The sequence below is a fragment of the Betta splendens genome, chromosome 9 (genome assembly GCF_900634795.4).
Source record: "Betta splendens chromosome 9, fBetSpl5.4, whole genome shotgun sequence".
NCBI classification, from domain to species: domain Eukaryota; kingdom Metazoa; phylum Chordata; class Actinopteri; order Anabantiformes; family Osphronemidae; genus Betta; species Betta splendens.
Window position 1 is genome coordinate 22410449 of NC_040889.2, and position 14392 is coordinate 22424840.

Here is a 14392-nt window from a genome sequence, read left to right on the forward strand (position 1 = left end):
GAGAGAGAGGAGGGGAAAGAGTGAAATGGAGGGAGGCCGGGAAGGAGGAGGATGATGATGATGAAGGGTAAAGCTTTGGTCCTGCACACACATGCACGTGTGTCAAGATATCTATTGTACAGTAGTGTACACGTTCATAAATGGTGTGTGTGTGTGTGTGTGTGTGCGTGCGTGCGTGCGTGCGTGTGTGCGTGTGCGTGTGTGTGGTCCCTGGGCCCTTGACTGTAGGCCCTGGGCACAATCCTCCTTTGTGTGCGTGTTTGTCTGAGGAAATTACACATTTTCTCCCACATAAATTAAACGCGGCTCTGGCGCAGCAGCGGGAGGACGTCTTCCATTTTGACTCTCCCCGCGGAGCTCGCCTTTCAGCGCCCCCCCCCACACACACACACAAGGCGCTCTCTGAGGTGCGGGACCTGTGATGAATCTCAGACGCAGACGCTCTGGGGACAGATAACGATCCGTCCACCAATCAGCGCTAACAACTCCCAACGTGTCGGGCCGTCGGGTCACTAAATACTGTTGACTTTGGTTTTTCCTGCCCTGGTTCTTCCGCTGGGTTCCGCGGGGGGACCGATTGAAGGACCCTTGACATTTTCTCACATATATTGGTTACGTACTCGCCTCCCGCTCCTCTCGGTCACACATGCACACGGGCACTTAAAAAATGGGGACAAGCGCGCACATGGGGATTTGGAAAGTGGTTCTGGACATTTGTTCTCCTTCTAAGCACTTAAACGGGATTTCAGTGGGAGAAAATGGAGGAGAAAGGACACGCGGAGGGAGGGAGGAGCAGAAGGGGAGAGAAAGGAAGGAGAGAGTGTCTAAATGGGATAATAGAGGACTTGTTCCTTTCCCAGAGCTGTTTTTAGTCCCACCTAGCGCCACTCGCCTCTATATAATTTGTATGAACGGTATAATTTTGGCTTTGCTTCCATGTCACGTACTGTTTTGTAAACTCTGTGCTCTAATTTAGATGATTTACTGTATTAAGCTCCAAACAAATCTGTGGCTTCTATGCATGGCTTACTGCGAGCGCCACCTTGTATTTAGTCGCACTCGCCGACTTTAATGATGTGCTTTTTTTAACACTTCATCCTCTGGCGTCCGGGGGAGCGCGCGCGTCGGGACCATTTTCCCTTCGGTTTCCATCGCTCTCTGTGCTAAAGGGAACCGTGGGTTCTCCGCCGGTTCTCCGCCGGTTCTCCGCCGGTTCTCCGTGCGCCCCATTTAAAGAAGCCTGTGCTCCTGCAGAGCGAGGGAGACAGACAGGCGCTGCTGTGCAGCAGGATGAGTGCAGTGTTGTGTTTACTGTGGTGCGTGTGGACTAAACTGTGGTGAAGGATACAGTCAAATCTTCCTCTTGGCACGAATAACAACAAGTACTTGCTATGAAACATTAATTGAGAACGAGTAAACGCTTACAGTGGTTCACTCATTACCACGCTTTTACATGAACAGGCAGAGACACCTTGTTATAAATGCTGTAAAATGATTTACCAGTGTGTTTTAAATGCGTATGTGTGTTCCTTTATTTAAAAACGCATGTTGAAGCTCTGAAGCTTGGACCTGACTGTCGTCAACTTCATACTTGGGGAAAAATCTAAAGTAATCTCTAAATCAGTCATTGTTACTTGAATCTGCATTAAATTGTTTTGCTCATTATCCTTGTTGTCCAACTTCAACCTTGTACAAATATTCATTAACAACTAGCGCGTGCTTTGTATGAGTCATCATGCTTAGAATGGCAAAGTATTTATTAAAACATAAAGCATTTGTAATCGTTTCCAAACCCGCTAATGTGGAAGCAGCGCTTTGTAAATGATGGATTTCCTCCGAATCCGTTGGAAGTGTTACCGTCGCTCGTCCTCGCCGTGTCTCTGCTCTTCCTCTCCTCATCTGCCAGCTCCTTTCTTTTGTTCCTCCTCATTCCAACTCTCCTGATAAGTCTCCTCTCACTCTCTGCTCACCTCCTGTAGGCAAATGACACCAGCTATTTGCACTGTGTAAGCAAAAATCCTTCCCCCCCTTTATCTCTTTTGCTCTTCCTACACATTTAGTCCCGTTAGTTACCCTCCAGTTAGCTTGTCATTGCAAGTCAATGTGCCTACACACACACACACACACACACACACACACACACACACACACACACACACACACACACACACACACACACACACACAGACAATACCGGCCTTCATTTAAAGCGTCGCCAAGGATGCAGCAGAGCAGACAGGGAGACGGAGGCGGAGAGATGCCTTCCTCGCTTCACCTAATGACACAGGATATTTACTGTACGTCAGATCTTCCATTCATCACATTTTCTACTTCCTGATGACCTGTACCATATCAGGTTAGTGTTGTTGGGTTGTTTAAATTATAGCCAAGCTTCCACTACAGGGTGGTGAGTGTGTGAGCATCAATTAGAGCTTATTATTCAACCAACCAATCAATCAATCAATCAATCAATCAATCAATCAATCAATCAATCATTGAGCAGCTCAGACTGTCATCGTCTGATCTACAAACAGCGTACTGGTGAGCCGTTAGTACTAATACATATAATAATTCTCTCTGTTCATCACCACATGGAGCAGAAAACTAAGCTCCCAACAAAAGAACAGGCCAGTTTTATTATTTTTGACGTTTTCTTGACAAGTACTTTCTGTAGTGCGGTCATGTAATATTCATGGGCTCCGGGGGGATATTTGCCACTTGTGATAAAGGGGGGAAATGGAAGTTGAGAGCTGTGTTATGTCTTTTGGACATGTAATGATATGTCGAGTGCAATATATACACAGTTCTCACTGCATCCCAGTGAGTCACCGCCAGACGTACAGTAACTCACCGCGTTCTCGCGGCTCAAACGGCGCCGATGCACGGGAGGCGCTGGGAGTTTAGGATGTATCTCACCGACGAGGGGAAACGCAGGAGGGACAATCACAGTCATAGACGCGCATCAGAATTGACAGGGTAATGGTTTCTTGTGTTTAGTGACCGAGAAATGCATTAGGCCCCCGGTCTACAGTACCTTTTACTACCGGCTCCAAGTGATGCCCAAATCCCTCTCTCTCTCTCTCTCTCTCTCTCTCTCTCTCTCTCTCTCTCTCTCTCTCTCTCTCTCTCTCTCTCTCGCTCTCCCATCTCCCTCATACTCACATGCATACATCCATGAAGCCCTGTGGCAGAGGAAGCGCCTGAAAGCACCTCAATCCCTCCAGAAGCGTCCTCTCAGTTACATGTGTGAGTGCTCCTAATACATGTGCACACTGACACACTCATGCGGGATTTAATGGGTCTTCATAGCGGGAAGATGCACCGAGAGACAGTTTCCTTTTTCTCATTTAGCGATAAGGTCATTTTGTCGTTCACCAGCTATAAATTGGCTTTCAGGTAAAACAAAAAAAGCCTGATTGAGGGTGAGAGCTGAAGAGCTGACGTTTTTGTGGTAATTACCGAGGTTTATAGGATTATTTAGCTTATTTGGGGATTTTTCCAGCGTCGGATTGGGTGTTTGTTGCTACTTGAGTTAAGGGTGCGTGTCTCTTTATGAGCTGAGCAATTTAGCGTTTTACACACCTACTTGGAACGGCAGCGCGTAAAAGTGAGCGTGCAGCCGAGTGGGGGAAGAATGGCTGCATTCTTTCCATTTTTTCATCCCGCCCGGCCGCTTCCAGACTCACGCCGCCGTTGGCGAAGCCCACGATCGCCGGAGAGCGGGCGAAGCTGCCTCACCTCATCACCTCAAGGGGCCTGAGTGATAAACAAGCAGGCCGGCGAATTCCAGACGGAAATATGGATCAATTAGGAAACATACAGAGTGCTTCTAATGTAAAAGGGATTCAAAACACACAGCTTGATGATAATGTCTCTTTAACCTGATGATTTTAGGGCCTGTTTCTCTCAGTATCTGTTAGTATTATTGGCTCTTATTGACCAGAGATAGCAGTTTATTGGTATTTATTGCAGAGACGTCACCGGCCGCGTCTCCGGTGTCACGTGTGAAGAGCGCTGGCGGTGAAAAAGACTCTGTGGATTCAGTGCAACCGCAGCCGCGTCCGACCTCACGGGCCCGAGCCTCTGAGGGAGTTCAGCGCCGTGTCTGGGTCCGTGGACACCAGAACGCGTTGTTGGGTCAGCCCGGCTGCAGCTTTTCTGCCAGCGTTGGTCTATGGAACGGAAACGCCTGCAGAAAGAAGCAGTCCAAGAACTCCACACAACTAAAGCAGTCACGCGTGTTTGTTCACGAGAGTAAGGACACATGGATACAGTAGAATATTTACAGTAAATATTCACATATTCACCAGTTTCCCAGGCAAAAGCGTGTTGGTGTTGTTTTCTTTCCATATTTTTACTCTTCACATTGCTTTTCTTTCCGAGCCTGAACTCATCCGTGTGGGACTCAGTCTACGGTGTGAAGGTTCTGTGCATCTGCTTTATTCATCCAAACCTAAAATCGGTTGCATCACAACATAAATCACATAGAGCTCCGTGCTGTCTCGGCTGCTGTTTCCCACACACTCTGCCTCAGTCTGTCTAACGTCAGGGACACGGCCCGTTTTCACATGATGAAGACTCGCCGTCGTCATGGAATCGAAGGGGGGATTCAATAGATGAGTTGGTTCATTGTTGCCTCAAGTGTTATTGACTTTAGTTTAGTGACTCTGGTTTTTTAAACTCCAAACTGCATTTTCCCCTCAAAACCTCCCGTCAAATTGCAAATGCCGCCCCGCTGTGTGCGCTGGTGCGTTCAAGCATTGTGGCGCCGGACTCCAGAATCTGCCGCTGTAATTGCCTAAAACATTTTTTCCTTCTTATCTCTCAGGGATTGAGTTAATTTCTGTTGTATCTGATAGCGTCTCCACATTGTTTCTCCGCGGCGGCTCGGGCGGGCGTTCGCCTTTCAGGGCCTTGACTGTGATTTAATTGGGTGGCGCTCTTTTGTGCGGCTCCTTTCAGGCTCCTTTCGAGAGTGAAAATGCAGATGATCTGATGATGTCTGATGAGCGCCGGTGGGACGGACTCTCAGACACTCAGACGCACGGAGGCAAGCGCTCGGCTGCCGTCTCTGCTGCCTGTTGTTCTGCTTCGCTGCTTTACTGACTCGACGTCGCTTTAAACAGTTTGGCCGTTTCAGTGTTTTCGCTCCCAGTAAGTGTTTTATGATCTGTGACTGAGTTGATCATTCTTTCAGACTTTATTTCTCTCTAGTTTTGTCACTTCAGAAAACCTTATTTTTTCTTATATTTACACATTTTTTTTCACAGCTCTCATCTTAATTTTTTAAATCTCTCCCATTGCCCTTTGGTGGATGGCATTTACAGATATTGGTTTTAGTCCAGGGTGTCCTTTGCTTCGATCCCACTGTTCCTTCAACCACAGATGTTCATTCACTGCAGACAGAGTTGAATAAAGACCTGAAACAAGCACGAGTCGGGGTCAACAGGTCATTGGCTAAAGCTGTGAGGTGCTGTCAGACCTGACGGACAGAAGCACCGGGGATGGAGCAGCTGTCTCAACCTCTCCCTCAGCTAATATTTCTTCACAAACACTAAAGTTGGGAGACAAACAGGCCTTTGATGGCTCATCCTGCTCTGCGTCTTTGCTGTGGCTTTAATCTGATCCGTCTGCTTTATTCTCCAGGCCACTGCTGATTAAAGTTCTTTTAGTTCAAGGTGTTCTGGATGTAACTAAATGTGACTGTGCAGACTGTGTAGCTGCGTGAGGCAGGTTGACTCCACTCAGACGACAGCAGAGCTGAATCTGGTCTAATGAGGGCTTTGACTGGTCTTGACCCCAATTAAAGTGCCTTGTTCCCTTTTTTTAAAAAGATTGTGAAGATTCTGTATTCTGAAGTTGTCCTTTATAAGAATATTAATCTCAAATCTCTCTGACTCCATCCTTGATTAGGTTTTAGTAGATGCAGTTATCACTGTAATGTGCTTTAATTGGCTGATGGGACCGTGTGTAACATCAAATGAGTTCAAGCATCATAGACAAGTCCTTTTTAGGTAGTTTCAGACTCACTCACTATTATGTTCAATAGTGACACTAAATAACGTCATTTCACGGAGTGATGTCTGAGATGAGCGGTGACTAAGGTGCTGCTGAATCATCTGAAATGGTCGGACACGCTCGTACAAATTCTCCTGTTGCTCACAATGAGGTTCTCACCGCCTCGGTTCCCTCACACCGGGACGGGAGCTCAGAGGAGACTCCACAGGGTGGAAAATCTGCACCTCGTCCAATCCCGGCCGCTCCGAATTGAATTCTGCTGCAAAATCTTTAATTTTAATGCTCTCATATTTCAGTTTTGTTCAGCATTCAGGTCCTGGGGAAGAAATGGGCTCTGGCTGTACAGTATGTGAGCATTATTTTGTGGTTTAGATTTAGCGCTAAATGTTAACTTTGTCCGTATATTAGCTCCTATTCAGCAATTCCTCCTTCTCCAGTTTATATCCAGGTCTCAGTGTGTGTCTGCGACCGAGGCGCTCGTGCACCGGTGATGGGGAAGGAGAAGCGGAAGCTAAACGAGACACACTGTATGTGAACATGCTCCTGGGAATACAGAATACTGGCTGAGCAGTACAGCAGGAGACGGTGTAGCAGAACAAATGAACACGGGTGTAAATAATAGAACACAAGGACGCGCGGAGAGACGAGAGCTGGGTTGAGTTTATTAAAAAAAATAAAATAAACCCACCAAAGCCCCTGAAAAGGCTCTGAACTCTCTGAAAGCAGATCAAATGCTTGTTTTTTTTTTTTTTTTTACCAGAATCTAACAATAGTAATTCTTCCTTCATCTCTTGCTAAGATTTACATCAGCCATAAGATCCTCGCTGACACAGACCCCGTCGAAACCGCCATTCCTGCTGATTTATTACGGGTGTTTTTTTTGTCCACATTTGGGCGATTCCGCGACGGATATTTGCCAAGTTAAAAGCGTTGTCACTGGCATTCAAAGGCCGCGTGTAATTTTGGCGATTTTCGTGGCTCGCCGCTGATGGGTTTCCTCCGCAGCAGCGGGAGTCAACGCCGTGGCTAATTGTCTTAGATTCTCGAGAGTGTTTTCACCCAATTCATCACCATTCAAGTCATTATTCAGGGCATTTTGAGCAATGACGGTGACATTTACTTCGAGTCACACTGGCATAAACAATGGGAAATAGCTCGTATGCTGATTTAAACTGTATTACACATCATCATGTTGAAAGAATGACTGAGAAATGGACCTTTTCTTTGCTTTAGTGGCTCATTGGTTACCCTCTGAGTTCCTAATCCTTTATTCTTCACCTTCCACCCTGTTTTCCCTCCTCCCTCCTTCCCTCTCTCCTGACAGCAGGGAAATAATTCCCACTAAATTACCGTCTCTGGTTTTTCTTTTGTCTTGCGGTTTGAGGCTTCTGCAAATTCTCTCGGAGACAAACATCAAAGATCTTCCAAACCACTTTACAATTAGGAGAGAGAAGCTTAAAAACTGAAGATCTATGATTCTGCTTTGAAGAGCAAGTGTTCAGTGAGAAATGAAGGCAGAGAAGCTGAAAGTTGTTTAGAGAGTCTGGAAGTTTTTCTGTTTAAGCTGATCATATATTACATCTTTGGATGGGAGCTGGGCTCATGCGATTGGTCCGTTTCTTTTTCCCAACCATCTTTACTTTGGGAAAGTTGGAGCAAAGATTTGAGTCGGAGAAATTTCCTAACAGAATAGAGGCTTAAATCAGATTTAGACGTCATACTAAGGCAAAAACATGTTCCTCACCTGGATGGATCAGAAAAGCTACCTTGACTCTGGCTTGAAGTACGTGTGTGAGTGAAAGGACTGAATCCTTAAAGCTCGCGCTGCTTTTGACAATCTGTAGAATAAAGCAAAGATAGAACATCAGCAGGCTGCGGAGCCACTCAGAATATAAACGTGGGCCTGTCTGGCCAGCGGGGCTGAGGTTCTTGTTTACCTGCTACCGGGTTACTTCTGGGGCAGAGCCTTGTTTGACCCGCAGCAGCGGCTGACTCTGGAGTCCCACGTTCCAGTTCCCTGTTTGTTGCGTGTGACAGCGAAGGTTGAGTCAAAACAAGCACAGAGTCCATCGCTGGTGGAGTTGCACGGGCCGACGGTCCTGCATTACAATCAGTCAACTTTCCATGAGGAGGAACCGAGGACACTCGTCTCCACGGGACCACATCTTCTGGTTAGTTGGCAGATATCTGTGTTTTACATATTTAAACTTGGGAAAGAAAAGAGGTTCAATCAATATTTGATTCCTCGTTATTTCCTTTTTGAAGAGCTCTCTGGAGATTAGTGCGTCATGCTTTCTGCCGCGTCAGCATTTAGGATTAGCATAATCACATACTACTAATAACACAACTTGAAGTGTTACGAGCAACGCAGCAGCTGTGTAACATCACTCATATTTATGTTTAACTCAATGTTAACATGGAGCGATCGTATATGTATATACGATCATCCGGTTTGCTTGTTTTTTCCAGACCTGGCAGCCCAAGCTGTAACTAATTCAGCAGATAAAGTGCAGAGATAAGCGGCGTCGCGGGCATGCCGGTGCCTGCTCAAACTTAATGATAGCTGCCTTGCTGCAGCCAATTATGGCGCTGGGTAATTGGGGTTGATTGCTCAGAGGCCAATTACGTCCGCTCGCACACCCAGTGCTTTTTATTGTTGTGCCGCGGCGCACGAGGTGGCATTATTCCGTGTGGTCAGCTACAGTGTGGTCTCCCGCGATAGCATCCGGCTCCCATTTCACGGGCCCTTCTCCCACTCGAAGTAAAAGTTTTCCCCTGTTCTCCGTCTGCTGACTGCTGTTGACCCCCCCCATCCTGAAGCCCAATTAGAGCCGGCGGCCCGAGCCGTCACAGCCGTCTTATGAATGTGCTCATTATCTGGTGCGGTCGTACAGTAGGTGTCATGACGTCCATTCTGGCTGAGCCGGGACGACGACAGTTCGGCGCTGGGTGGCTGAACACTGCGGTTCTGTTCGCGGCCGGAGCGCGTCGGGGCCGAACGGAGTGTTGGTGACGTTGGCGTTGGCGGCGCGTCGCTGCCACGTATCGCAGGTCGCTGGGTGTTTGCTTTACATAACCGCCTTTTTCTCCAAATAAACCAGCCGTCGACGCCGAAGCCAAGGCTGCTCTAGCAGCTATGAAAGAGGGCCCTTTCTCGCGTCTCCTAATGCTGCCTTCACTGTGTATGCGTTCACTAAATGACGTTCTCTGTCGTTGCACAGTAGCTGCTCTTAGTTGCGCTTGGCGGATTTTGTGGGTCTCTCGCACAACGCAGCGGTTGTTTTGGGGACGTGATGCTGGGTCCGCGTGACGCCGAGCCGTCTTATCGGCGCGGATCTCGCCGTTCTTGGCCTTTTCCATAGGCGCCTTGTTCGCCTCGTTCTCCTCGTGCGGCGGCGAAATGCGCAGCTGCTGCGCTTAATTAAAGTGTAAAACCAAACGTTAGCTTTGCTAATGAGACACCTCACAGTAACGCCCACAGAATCTTCATGTGGCATTTCTTTTTGCCCGCGCGCTCACGCTGTTGACTTGATTAGCCCCATAATGAAAAGTGCGCGTGCTACGCTAATGAAGTAGCTTGTGCTCTCCTGAAGCTAGCCTTGTAGTCGCCGCGTGCGCTTTTGTGACGTTGTCATTATTTTCAGGAGCCGCACAACAAACACAGGAGCGTGTGGGTTCACACTCATCATCATTCTTTATCTGTAAAATGTTAAATTAGGGCCAAACAAACTGATATGGTGTTTTCTTATTATAGGCGTTAATATTGGAAGGTTGGAGACATGTGAGATAGCGTCTGTCAAAATGATGAAAGGTTTAGAAGAGTTTAGAAGTAGTGGCAGGAAAAATGCGCCTAGTTAAGTGTATATGTGAGGAAAAATGCTCTGAAGTGAGGAAATGTTGCTGGACGTTTGTTGAGGGACCATAAAAGACTTAAGAAGCAATTGAATCCCTTGATCTGCTCACAAAGACGATCTATTGGCAATTCTGCTGACTGCTGCACATAATTCAAAGAGGAGCCGACCTGAACCAGTTTGTGGTTCCAGGGAGTTTAGCCAGAAACTTTACTCTTAATTATTTACTGTTTTTCATGCTCTGCGGTGAAGTGGAAAACTAAAAGCTTGGACTGAGTGAGCCTGTAACGTTATAGGCACCTGCTCAGTCGCCGGAAAAGAGGAAGGCTGAGATTGGAGGGGGAGGAACCAGCGGCCGGCGGTCCAGGAGATGCTGGAGGCAGCGAGGAGCATGAGGAAGATGGGCACAAATAGCCCTGCTGGAGGACTCTCAGGCGCTTCCCACGGGAATGAGCCTGATGCAACATTTAGTGGTACAAGGGGCAGCGGTGTCACCCCCGCTAGCTTTTAGACCTCTCTGAATAGCAGTCAAACACCGCCGAGTCCCTCGGTGCTGCACACGGGCGCCGCCACATCCAGCGGGAGCCAAGCGCGGCTTACGGGCTATTTACGTAAATGTGCCGCTTCGGAGGCAGAGCCGCTCCACGTGAGCGCGTCCACCGGCTCCGCAGCTTCGCGGCTCAGTCGGCGCTCGCTGGTTTTGCTCATGTGCCACTCACAGCAAAGTGCGTCACGCAGCAGAAGCGGTCGGTTACGAGCTGATAAAACGCTGTTTGATGGGGCTAATTCGCCGCGATGAAACCTTTAAGGGATCATTAAGTGCTTTGTGTTTAAGAAGATGGATTTTGAATTCTATTTTATTTCTTCCTGAGAGCCCACGGAGAGGAGCCAACGAAGGGGAAACGCGATCCCTCCTCCTGCTGTAGTTCTCTGGGTTCTGGGCGCATCGCGTGACCTCCGACCCTCAGCTACTGTTCCTGAACCGGGTTTGGACCGGTCCGCGCGCCTCCACACGCGTCATACCAGATGATGTAAATGCATCGGAGCACGACTAGGTCTGATTTCATCCCGCGCCTGTGGGTATTTTTAGGCCGGATTCCTGATGCTCGGGCGCCGGTCCAGCTGCTTCCAGCTCTGGCTGTTGGTGACACAGAAAAGCCATTTGAAATGGAGCACCAGCGACATTATACATGGGGCCTTTTGCTTCCTAGCAGTTTAGCCCGGCTCACAGTTATGTCATGTGTCAGATGGGTTCCATTGTTAATGAGAGGAAGGAGCCCAGCACTTTGAAGAGGTCGTCTCCAGACGAAGAGTGGAGCGAAGATTTTGCCCACTTCTCATCAAGTCTTGATGAAAACATGCGTGTGAAGCAGTTACATTACAGTTACAGGATCAGAAACCTGTTATTTAACGCGCTGCTTGTGCTTAAAGCGACGTTTCAGGCAGCACATCGTCACCGTTCTAGCTGCAGCCCAACCAGGTGAAGCTGTGCTTTCTGGGCATCTCTGCTGTTCTGGTCCTCGGTGCAGAGTCCGGCTAAATTATTGATGCCACGATTGCAATAAATGACAAACACCAGTGTGCGCAGACTCACAAATTCCAAGACAGATCACATGAACTTTCAAGCCCCCGGCTCCTGGGACCTTTCAGCGCCTTCCTCTGATGTGTAGTAGCTGTGTGTGTGTGTGTGTGTGTGTGTGTGTGTGTGTGTGTGTGTGTGTGTGTGTGTGTGTGTGTGTGTGTGTGTGTGTGTGTCCTGAGAGTGACAACAGGTCCTTTCATAAAGGTCTTGGCCCTTCATCTACCTTAGGGCTTAGACTGCATGCTCGCTGCCTCTGGTCAGACCTATATCTCTGCCTCTTTTCCTTTTTTTTCTCCTCCCTTTCTTCTGTTTCTCTCTCTCTTTAGGAGGAAATCTGGGCCTGCTGGTTCTAGCTTGACTTTTGGTGGCAGTTATTAATTTTCGACAACCCAGACTTGTCGGTTTGAGATAATATTGATTTCAGTCATTTACTCAAGTCTAATTACTGAACCTAACAGTTCAGACATTCTAAACTTTAAACAGGTGTGACCTAAAGCTCACCTCTGAGACTATTAGTCTCTCGTCTGAGCTTTACTCTGCTCATCAAATGTGTAGAATAATTTGCCTGTGAGTTCATGCCTGTCGTTCAGAACCACTTAATGGACTCTGTACTTGCCTTCAGTGCAGAGTCTCTGCTTGGATTCAGGCTCCTGGTGCACGCAGGGATTCACGTGATGCCCTCATTCACGCAATCATAGAAAGGTTCAATGGACGTCACGGCTACAGTAGTCGCCGTGACAACCAAACAAGATGAGAAGCTGATGTGACAATTAGGGGATGGAAATGCACTTCAGTCAAATGCTCATGTACATTATTTAGAGTCTGCTGTTAAACCCCTCTCTCATGATATATACTCCAACACCCTTACTCTCTTCTATCTTATCTCTGTGCCTCAGCGACCACGTAATCACGTAAACGGGAAAAGAGGCGAGGCAGTAGGCGGATCAGATCTTAGATAAGACTATCAATCTCGGGTCGCCTTATCAATGCAAATTCATCATCTCGCTATATAGGACTTCGATATGATAGGAACTATACTCTATCTAACAACCGGCCATTATTCTATCCCTAATTGTATCTCTGTATCTATCTCTCACAATTCACATTCTATCTCTCTCTCTCTCTGCTTCTCTTCTCTCTTATCTCTCTATCTCACCCCCTTCCTCTCGTCTCCTTCTCTGTCTCTCTGTTCTATCTCTCACTTAACCTTCCTTTTTCCTCTCTCTCTCTCTCTCTCTCTCTCTCTCTCTCTCACCACCTTCCTCTCTCTCTCTCTCTCTGTCTCTCTGTCTCTCTCTCACTTCACCTTCCTCTCTCTCTCTCTCTCTCTCTCTCTCTCTCTCTCTCTCTCTCTCACCACCTTCCTCTCTCTCTCTCTCTCTCGCTCCCTCCCTCTCTCGCTCCCTCCCTCTCACTCTCTCTCTCTCTCGCTCGCTCCCTCTCTCTCTCTCTTTCTCTCTCTCTCGCTCGCTCCCTCTCTCTCTCTCTCTCTCTCACTTAACCTTCCTCCCAGCAGCCACGTCTCCCTGCGCCGTTTTATTATTTTTCGCCCGTCTTGTTGTTGACTCTTCTCTCTGCTATTTCGCTCTGCTGCTCCGTCTGCCTGTCTGTCTCTTAGTCACCTTGAGATTGCGAGCGTCCATTAAGGCTTTCAACTTTTCCGAAACACGGTGCTTTCAGAGCCTTTGTGGATTTGCGTTGTTTTCACCCACGGCTAGCTGGTTTCACCCCGACATAAAACCCAAAGCAAACGCATACGTGAGGTTCACAGTGTTGAGTTTGAAACGAACGGGAGGCTTTAATGTTTGCTTGTTGGAGTTGATGTTCGGAAACTACGTCTCCCCATTTGTCTAATAACATTTATTAGCAGTTCTTGGCACATTTGATTTTATCACAATCGTGGTTTGGACGTTCATCACCCACATCTATGTGAAAAAAACTCCAGAACAATAGAAAATCAGAAGTATTGGATCCTGTGTGTGGTTCTGTCCGCCTTTCAAAGCGAAGGCAGTGGATTGGTTTGTCATGTTGCTGACTGGGTGCTTCAGGTTTTATCCAGGGCAAAGCCTTGTTTTTTTATTCTTTTTTTGCCACACACACACACACACACACACACACACACACACACACACACACACACACACACACACACACAGGGTTTGTCCGTATGTGCTAACTGCCGTCCTGGTTTCAAAACAGCCATTTGTCAGTGTCACTCTCTTTATGTGGAGGAAAGTTATGGCTCTGTCTTTTCCTCCCGTGTGCATCTGTCTTTGTTGTGTAAATGTCGGCCTCTCTCCGCTTTTTCACGCCTCGTTTTTTCCGGGCCTCTTTGCATTCGGTACAGTGTGTGTGGGCTGACACATATGTTGTTGTGCAGTAGTTCTTATGTTGGTGGAATAAATGCAGGTTTTTTTCCTTGATGTGATGGGTAATGTAAAAAGGCTGAAGCAAAAATACAGTAGCTTTATTAACACACAGCGCTTGAAGGTGACATGTTCTTACTTAATGCGGATCAACCCCTGCTGTTTGCCCAATTGACCTCACTATAATTACTCTCTTATTAACTGGCCTGAGCCGGTCGCCTCTTCATCAACTTCATTAAAATGTCCATTAAACACTGTTGGATGTCGCTTTATAGAATTGATTAATATTGGTTTCAACTCCCAAAGGATACATGTTTTATGTGTTGAGGCTTTGAAAGATAAATAGAAAACGTGCAAGGCTCATCGCTGGAGGGTGAAGACCTGGTTGTAGAGATGAGGCTAGAACTAGATTTAGATTTGACATTTACTTATGATTTGGTTTTATGTTTGGGCTTAGAGCAGATGGTTAGTGTTTTATTGGCAAGAACAACTGCAACAATAATAATATTAATAATAAATTGTGTCTCAGAAAACAATGGATGGATGAACAGAGACTTTGTTAATGAATAGATAGA

General features: G+C 47.2%; 1 protein-coding gene and 1 long non-coding RNA gene across 4 annotated transcripts in view; one reads left to right on the forward strand and one right to left on the reverse strand.

Annotated features, from left to right (window-relative positions):
• Positions 1–14392, forward strand: part of unc5ca (unc-5 netrin receptor Ca) — a 119268-nt gene that overhangs the window by 23283 nt on the left and 81593 nt on the right. The window lies entirely within an intron of this gene.
• On the reverse strand, positions 1755–8095 carry LOC129604689 (uncharacterized). Of its 2 annotated transcripts, none has more exons than XR_008695780.1 (3): positions 7956–8095; positions 7763–7856; positions 1755–2275 (listed from the first exon to the last, which is right to left on the reverse strand). It is a non-coding gene; the product is annotated as an uncharacterized LOC129604689 (long non-coding RNA). The 2 variants fall into 2 exon arrangements; XR_008695781.1 differs by lacking the exon at positions 1755–2275 and adding an exon at positions 7408–7699 and having other exon boundaries at positions 7785–7856.